The following is a 9,050-nucleotide window of genomic DNA, read 5'->3' as shown; positions in this document are numbered from 1 at the left end:
TCCTAGGACAGTGATGGCGAACCTATGACACGCGTGTCAAAGGTGACACTAGAACTCATTTTTTTGGTTGGTTTTTCTTTGTTAAATGGCATTTAAATATATAAAATAAATATCAAAAATATAAGTCTTTGTTTTACTATGGTTGCAGATATCAAAAAATTTCTATATGTGACACGGCACCAGAGTTAAGTTAGGGTTTTTCAAAATGCTGACACGCCGAGCTCAAAAGGTTCGCCATCACTGTCCCAGGCCAAGGCTCCGAAGGAGGAGGGCCTTCTCACAGCTGCCAGGGAGGCAGGGCCAAGCCGTACGGTCCAGCTCCCATGGAGCCGCCCTGGTAATAAGCTTCTCCCAAAGCACCAGCCTGTAGGTCCCTGTCTGGGGGTTGTTCCCAGTGTGTGTGCGTGAGGGGCAGGTGGGGTGTGGGAAGATGAGCATGGATGTGAGACGTGCGTGTAAGTAGGGGTGTGAATGTGTGTGCATGGAGTGCATGTCAGGGTCATGTGTACACAGATGGGGATCCAGGTACATATGGGGGATGAGTGTACAAGCAAGTCCGCAGGGACAACAGGCTGATGTGAGAAGCTGTACACAAAGGCTGCCATGGACCAACAGTCTGCCCTGGGTTCACGCTGGGGTTCGGGCCCTCAGGGGCCACCAAGACCTTCTCTGCCAAGGCCATTGGCCCTGGTCCTGCCGCCCCCACGGCTGACAGAGGGTTTCCCCATGACATCCACGACTTGCATGATCAACCTTCAACAGCACGATCTCTGCTTTGTAGGGTGCAGCCTGGCCCTGGATAGCCAGCTTCTGACCTCGGACGGTCCAGCCCTTAACCTTGGGCAGCCCAGCCTTCGAGTAATTACTCAGCCTGGCCAAAAGTCCCCTCTACTGAGGAACTTGGGACCAGTTCTTCAGGGACTTTCAGGTGACGCCATCTCTCGTCTTACTCAAGAGCAGCCTTCACTGACCACAGGATGAGCTGCAGTCTTTTGCTTGTACTTCTCCTCGGACTCTCCCACACTTAGTTAGAATCTGAGTCTCAAAGGCCCCGCAGGAAGAGTAAGTCCCACTACAACCCTGAACTTCCCCTCTCTGCCCTGTCCCCTGGTTATGTCTCCAGAACTCGGCTCTGGCCTCTCTTCTTCTTTTTTCCCCATCTTAAAAATTGTTTTTATTTGATTTGAGAGAAGGAGGGAGGGAAGGATTTGTTGTTCCACTTAGGTATTTATACATTCATTGATTACTTCTTATATGTGCCCTGACTGGGGATCAAATTCACACCCCTGGTGTATCGGGACAACGCTGTAACCAACTGAGCTACCCAACCAGGGTTTATGGCCTCTCTTGTTACAGGCAGCCTTCCCAGACCTCCCAGGCTGGGTAAGACCCCCTCCTCTGGACTCCCATGGCACCCCATAATGCCACCATCAGAGCGCCCACCAGGTGGCCATGTGTCTGTTGCTCTGGCTCCCTAGCCAGCCAGAAGGCATCTCCGGAGCTGGCTCTTGCTGGGCCATTAGAGGCCATCAGGACCTTCTCTGTCAGGGCGATTGGTCCTGGTCCTGCACACCCGCCCTGCACAGTCCTCTGCACACACTAGCTGTATTGTTTGGTTAATGCCCACACCACCAGGCAGAAGGTTGGACTCAAAGCAGGCTCACAAGAGTGAGTGAGTGAATGAATGAATGAATGGGAGAGGAGATGAATGAATGCTGTCCATCATTTTCTTGGCCGGTACCCACTCTATACAGTGCCAGGGCAGCCTTGACCCTCTACCCTGCCCAACCCATTGAGGCTGTCCTCACCTTCCAGGGAAGGTCGACATCCCCTGCCCTGGCCTGGGGAAGGTTTGTGTGTCTAAAATATAGGTTTTCCTATGAGATCGTGGCTTGACTGGGTTGAAATATGTAGGACCACCGTGCCAGCCTCACTCCCCCAGTAGGGCCAGGGCAGGGGAGGGGCACTTCGGGGCCCAGTGCAGCAAGGGAGGCTGTGGGGCCAGAAGGATTCCAGTTCACATCCTGCTTCACCACCTCCCAGCTGTGGAACCTTGGACAGAGCCCTTCTCTCTCCCAGCCTGTTTCCCAGCCGCACCCTCCAACTCATGGAAGCCTCTCTAGTCCTTGCAGAAGGTCGAGACCTACAAGACCTGAGGTAGAAAATACTTCTGGAATAAAAGCAGCTAATGTTTATCGAGGCTGCCCAGGAGCAGGCACCCTTCTGAGAGCTTCACATGGATTTTCGTATTTATCCCTCACAGCAGCCACCTAAGAGGGAGGTTTATTGTACCCATTTTACAGATGGGGGAAGTGAGGCATAACGAAGTTAAGTGACTTGTCCAAAGTCACAGAGTAAATGCCAGGCACATCCAGAACTCATCCCCGGGCCCCCTGCAATGTGCTCAAGGCGGAACCTGGGAGGCACCTGGATGCCACTCCCTTTTCCTCACCTGTCTAGAAGTCACCCCCTAGTCACCCCCATCAGTTTGAGCGAACCATATAGGTCCGAGCCCCACCCTTCTTACCTGGACTTGTCCTCCTGCTCCCTCTCCTGCCTCTTCTGAATCATTTTTCCATGAAGTAGCCTGAGGGATATTTTCAAATTGCGAATATGTTCATGCTGTTTTTTTCCAACTTGAAACCCTACAAAAGCTCCTGGGATAAGGCCCTGTCCCCTTTTCCTCGCCTGCAGTCTCTGTGTGGCCGTGGCCACACTCCAGGCATGCATGCACTCCTGCTGGCCCCACCACCCAGCCGGCTGTCCCTCTTGCTTCCCAGCTCAGCTCTGTGGTCAGACGCCTCGCACCCTGCACAGTCCTCTGTGCACACTAGTTGTATTATTTAGTTAATGCCCACAGATGCCTTGAAGGCAGGTCCTCTTTTCTCCTCGTCACTGCTGCTGCCCCAGGGCCAGACCCCAGTAGGTGTTCCTACATCCCTAAATGAGCGACCAGTGCCTTCTCAGGCGGGTTGGGTGTCCAACAGAACACAGACGCGGGTAGTCAGTGGTGAACGCACAGGCCTGGTGGAGGCATGCTGGTGGAGACTTGGAGCAGCTGTCTAGGGAGGTAGCCCCCCCAGCATATCCCAGCATCCAGGGGAAGCTATTTCCAGCTCCTGGAAACAGGAAGTGAATCATGGCCCGAGAAGACGGGCCGGACGCTTGGCACCTCGGGTGCGATTGATGAGTGCCTGGACGGAAGGGCCCGGCCTCAGACCAGGGAAGCAGGAAGGAGGCCTGGAGGAAGAGGATAGGAGGGGAGGCCTCCCCAGCAAAACAGGCAGCCCTGTGGGGCCCCAGAGGAAGACGATGAGGTCAGCACAGATTCAGCCACCTGGCCCATTATCCGGCCACACCTGGGCCTGGCCAGTAGGGCAGGAGTGGCCACACACCTAAACCCCCCAATCCAACTGGCACTCACCCTGGGCCCCTCCAGGCTGGGCCTGCACTTAGCTTATTTACTCTCCGCATGAGCACAGGGTCTAACTGGCCCCGTTTTACGGAAGGCCAAAAAGAAGCAGGGGCTTGCCAAGGCCATGCCGGCCAAGGGTAGCACAGGATTTGAACACAGCTCTGTGTGACTGTGGAAATCTCTCGGGTGGTACAGGAGATTCAGGGGATGCCACACTGGCCCCAGGGCAGCCACCAAGAAAGTTTGGGGCAGGTGTCTGAGGCTCTGGCTGAAACAGGCAAGGGTGCTAGTCCTAATTCAGTCTCTATCTGAAAACAGGGCTAATGTGGTGCCCCTCCCCTAGCCTCCATGTCCCGGAACCCACTCAAGGGTGTGGCTGGCCAGGCCAGGTCAAAGCCAGGGGTCTGAGGAAGCTGGGGCTTCCTGGGCAGGCAGCCAGGGGACCCCTTCCTTCCTGCAGCACAGCCTGGGGCTCCAGGAAACCCATGGATGGTGTGGGCTGAGTGGTGGGGGCACCACCCTGGCACCTCCATTCCAAACCAGGGGCTGTGCTGGCCCACTGTGGGCAGGTCTGTCAGAGGGAGAGCTGGGTTACTTCCACTTCTCCTACTGGACCCGGATCACCCCATGCCTGCCCTCCATTCTCACTTCCCCCTGGGCACCCATGGGCAGAGTTGGGCCCCCTCTGTCTCGAAGGGAACCAAGGGCTTCCATGGCCTGAGCTCCAGCCCCGGTCCTGGGCTTGGACAGACCGTGCAGCTGCAGATGGGCCCTGAGGCCCAGGGCCCAGCCTCTGAGGGGTGCATCCTGGGTCACAAGGCCAAGGAGAGGCAGAACTGGGCCGCATGTACCCCCCAGGGCCTGGCCTTGCTGGGTTATGACTGTTAGTTGGGGGCGGGTGGAATGACGTTTTCCTTTCTTTGTTCTGAATGTTCTGTTTCCACAAAGAATGTGTATTGTTCACGTTAAAGATAAACATGGGACAAAAGCCACCATGGGTTGGGGGAGCGTGGGTTCTGGTGGAGTTTTGCAGGGAATCAGAGGCCAAAGGGAATCTGCTTGCAGCTGCACCTGCCAGGGGGAGTGGTGGGGCCCAGGGGCTTGGATGGAGACACCCAGACGGCCATCCAGATGGGAGATGGGGGTGCAGAGCAGCCAGCTGCCTGTCGGGGGTCGTCCACTCAAGAAGAGCTGACCACCCCAGCCTCTTCCCTCCACCACAGCTTCTATGGCTGTACTCACCTGGGTGACCCGCAGGCTCCCCTTTGAAAGCGTCGGTGGAACCCCAGCTCTACAACTTCTGGGCAAGTCACAGCCCTACTCGGTGCCTCAGTTTCTCCCAGTTGCTGTGGAGCATTAACTTGGGGCAGAGCCAGGCACACAACAAGCGCTGTGTAAACATGTGCTGCTGAGGGGTGTTGGGCTTTGTTCCATGCGCTTGCGAGGGGGTGGGTGAGATACCCCACGTAAGCGGTACTGTCCGGTACTGTCGCAGCCAGCCCTCCTATTCAGCACCTCCCCAGAGGGTGCAGGTGTTTTCCCGGGCGGTGCCTCCCTCTGCTTCCTCTACCCCCGTTCCTGTCCCTCTCTCCTCAGCAGCCCTCAAGGCCACCAGTGGGTCCTGGGCATGGGGCGCCTAAGCCAGAGCTCTGACACCCTGGGCCCCCTCATGCCCACCCAATGCTGGTCCCTGCGTGATTGGCAAGGGGGCAAAAGGTTAAGTGAGGGGCCTCAGAAAAGGCTCTTAAATGTTGCAGCCACAGAGTGATTTACAGCAGGTTTGAGTGCCCCCCTGCCTATAATTCACTTCCATTTGCAGGACCCTTGGCCCCCTCGCAGAGGATGCTGGGAGGAGGCAAAGGGGGGTGCTCGTACTAATTTTAGCATTCATAGCCGAGGGGCTAGAGGTGATTTATGGGTCCAGGGCTGTGCTTTTGCCTCCACCCACTGTCCCTTCCAGCCAAGAGACCCTGCCACCTCAGTACCAACCCCAGCTCCCGCCCTTGCTAGGCTGGTTAGAACACCTGCAGGATATCCCCTAGACCTGGCGCTGGGGCCATTCAAGTTAATTTCGCCAGGGGTGCTGTTATCCGCATTTTACAGATAAGGAAACAAGCTCAGAGAACTCACCGCCCAAACTCACACAGCCTTGTGCGCTGTCCCATCTGCACCCGCACTGTGCCTACCCCCGCTGCTCCTCCGACCCCCTGGCCTCCCATCTGAACTGACTCCCCTTCTGCCTTCCCCCTCCCAGATCAAGACCCTTGAGCAATCATGCTCTCCTCAGTTGGTGTCCACTGAGGGCCATCTTTAGGCCCCGTGCGGAGCTCAGAGTCTCATGCAGAGGAGATGACCCTACAGTGATTCCCAAAGTGGGCGCTACCGCCCCCTGGTGGGCGCTGCAGCGATCCAGGGGGGCGGTGATGGCCACAGGTGCATTTGTTTTAACTTTTTTTGTATTACCTTTCTATTCTGAGTTCAATAAATAGTTTCATAATTTCAAACTTCAATGTTTCTAATTTACACCTTTCTTTACTATATTTTACGAAAAAGGTAGAAACATTAATACATATATCTTTCTGTTTAATTGCTATTAAAATTTAAAAAAAATTAATTTCCAGGGGGCGCTGAGTAATATTTTTTCTGGAAAGGGGCGGTAGGCCAAATAAGTTTGGGAAGGGGGGGGGGGGGGCGATGAGGGAGGGCTTCCTGGAGGAGGTGTTGCTTCAAGAAGGCACTGGAGCTACCAACGGGGCCAGGTGTTGGGGTGGGAGGGGGACGGCACGTACAATGATCCACAGGCAGAAAGGAGCACATCAGGTCTTTTCCGAATGCTTGCCCTGCCTAGACCACTCCCCCCTCTCCCTCTCCCTCCTACCCAGTCCCCCCCTGACCTCCCCCGCCCACACTCATCCTCTCCTGGCAGCTCCTCGGAACACCAACACCGGAAAGCAAAGTGGGAATCCAGCCCCACAGCTCTCAGATGAGGAGAAACTGCTAGGAAGGGAAAAAAAATTATTTCATTGTTTCTGCTCCCAGATCCTTCCTGAAAAACAAGAACAAAATCAAACCCCAGCTGGAAAGGCTTTATCTGGCAAAGTTCTCAAGGAGGGGGCTTGGACTGTGGGCCAGTCAGGACTCCCAGCGAGGCGGAGCAGGGAGACCCGGCTCCCTCAGCCACGGAGGGGGCAGGCACCTCCACGCACCTCCATGCAGCTGCGGGTGCTGGCGCTCTGCCCTAAGGGGTTCACTTACTCCCCAAGCAGCTGAGGAGGCAGAGCAGTGCCCCTCATAGAGCTGAGGGCCTGGTCACACAGCAGAGCTGGGGTTTGTATCTGAGTCTTTCTGACCCCAGAACCTGCCAGCTTGCCCACTTCACAGGGCTCTCGGAGCAAATAATGAGGAAATGTTGGTGAGGTCACCTCCTCCACATTCAGCTGTCTCTGCTCACGCCTCCAGGGACAGGGAGCTCACTACTCAAAGTCCACTTTCACGTATTTTACAGTCAGGAATGTCCACTGCTGCCCCCACCCTTGGCTTGGTTCCTAATTTCTGACAGGAACACCAGGAGGCTCTGAAGTGACAGGAACAGGACTGGAGGAGCCGTCCCATGGGTCACTTCAGAATGGGAACAAGAATGGGGAGGTCACAGGAGGGACGGTAAAATCTGGCCCCTTCTAGCACTATGGTCCCTTGGGCAGGTCCCTTGGAGACCTACCTCTCAGATGGTTATAATTAGGCCCATTTTATGGATGGGGAAGCTGAAGCCCCAGCACTGCGCTGGCGGCTTCAGAAGCCGGAGGAGCCCCCAGGGCAGGCCACGCAGACCCCTGTGCAGGGGCCGTGCCTCCTCCCTCCCACTCTCCCAGGGTTGACCTGAACAGCCCCTGGCCGGGCTTTTCCCAGAGCTGAGGCCAGGAGCACAGGTCCCGAGTGTTTGTTCAGGCCAGGCTGGGGCTCCGGGCAGGCGAGGCGGAAACGGCCACAAGATGTTTGTCCAAGAGGGGGTCAGGCTCCACAGCCAGGAGGAAGGAGGAACGGCCGGAGGAGTAGAAGGCCTGAGTCAGCAGCCTCTGTGGCCTGGATTCTGGCCCCCAGGCCTCTCCTTCCTCACCCACAGGGGCAAGCTGCACACAATAGCCACTTAGTGGATAAGGAATCAGGCTGGAAGCAAGGAGAACCTGGCACCCTCAGCCCAGCCCCAGCGCCCCTCATTTTCTCCTCCTTCTCCAGCCACATCCCTTCTTCCCTCCTTTGGGAAACCTGCTGCTCCGCCTCTCACACATAACAAGGCTGATCCCTGTCCCCACTGTGCACTGTCCCATCTGTACCCGCTCTGTGCCTATACCCGCTGCCCCTCCGACCCCCTGGCCCTCCCATCTGAACCTGATCCTCCCCTTCTGCCTTCCCCCTCCCAGATCAAGACGCTTGACCCATCAGTGAGGACCATGGTGCAGGGACTGGGTCCCCTACCACCCGGGTCCAGCTACCAGCTTCCAGCCCACGGCCGTGGTTCCCTCACCGTTCTCCCCATCACTCCCTGCAGACTCTTCTGGGCTTTGGCCTCTGAGGGATCCTATTAAGATGCCAATCAGCTCCTCTCTTCTAGCTCAACACTCACGAAGGCCCCCACCTCCCTGATAGCTAAAGCCATCTGTTATGAGCTACACTGTACCCCCCCCCACACACACACACGCCAAATTCATATGTTGAAGTCCTAACCCCTCGTACCTGAGAATGTGACAGCATTTGGAGACAGGGTCCCTGAAGAGGTGATGAGGTTAACATGAGGGCATATGGATGCGCCCTCTCTCATAGGGCTCGTGTCCTTATAAGGAGAGATTAGGCCACGGACGTGTTCAGACACGGCAAAGACCACATGAGGACACTCAAGAAGGTGGCTCCCTCCAGACCAAAGAGAGGCCTCAGAAGAAACCAAGCCTGCTGACACCTTGACTTTGGACTTCCGGACGCCAGAACTGTGAGGGAAGAAATGTCTGTGGTTAAACCGGTGGTGCTTTGTTATGGCAGCTGAAGCAGAGTAAGCACCATCTGAGCCCATGACCTCACCAACCTTCCTCTCTTCCCTTTTCTCTCTGCCCCAGCATCACTGCCTCCTCACTGTTGCCTTTGAGTACTAAGCATGCTCCCACCTCCAGGCCTTTGCTCTGCCTGTTAAGTCCTTTCCCTAGGGCTGCCACCTTGTCATCACCCAGTCCCTGCTCAGACATCCCCCTTCCAAAAGGCCCTCCCCGACAGAGCAGATAGGAGGACCCAGGTTGAAACCAGAGTCCCATCACTTTGACCTGGGGACTCAGTACCGGCTCCTCCCCCAGAAGCATCTGGGAAGGACTGGAGCGTAGGAAGGTGCGTGCCCCTGAGGCATGATGGGGCAGACATCTGTCCATCTGGGGTCTGACTCTGGCCCAGGACCCCTGCCTGGACCTAAGTTCTGCCTGGAAGGCAGGGAAAGGCTGGGACACTGAGGGCACTTCCTGGAAGTGGGAACACTCTGGGTGTTTGCTCTGATTTAGTCAATAAACTCTCTTGAGACAACTCCACACCCACCGAAGGAGCTGAAATTTAAAAAACTCACAACACCAAGTGTGGAGCCATGGGAGCTCTCATATACTGC

The 9,050-nt window shown here is 56.1% G+C and overlaps 1 pseudogene; it reads left to right on the top strand.

The window, feature by feature from the left end:
* LOC102251818 overlaps positions 1-9,050 on the top strand; it is a 12,665-nt pseudogene that overhangs the window by 1,307 nt on the left and 2,308 nt on the right.

This window comes from Myotis brandtii, unplaced genomic scaffold (assembly GCF_000412655.1).
Source record: "Myotis brandtii unplaced genomic scaffold, ASM41265v1 scaffold312, whole genome shotgun sequence".
Taxonomy (NCBI): domain Eukaryota; kingdom Metazoa; phylum Chordata; class Mammalia; order Chiroptera; family Vespertilionidae; genus Myotis; species Myotis brandtii.
This window is presented reverse-complemented; position numbering and strand designations above follow the sequence as displayed.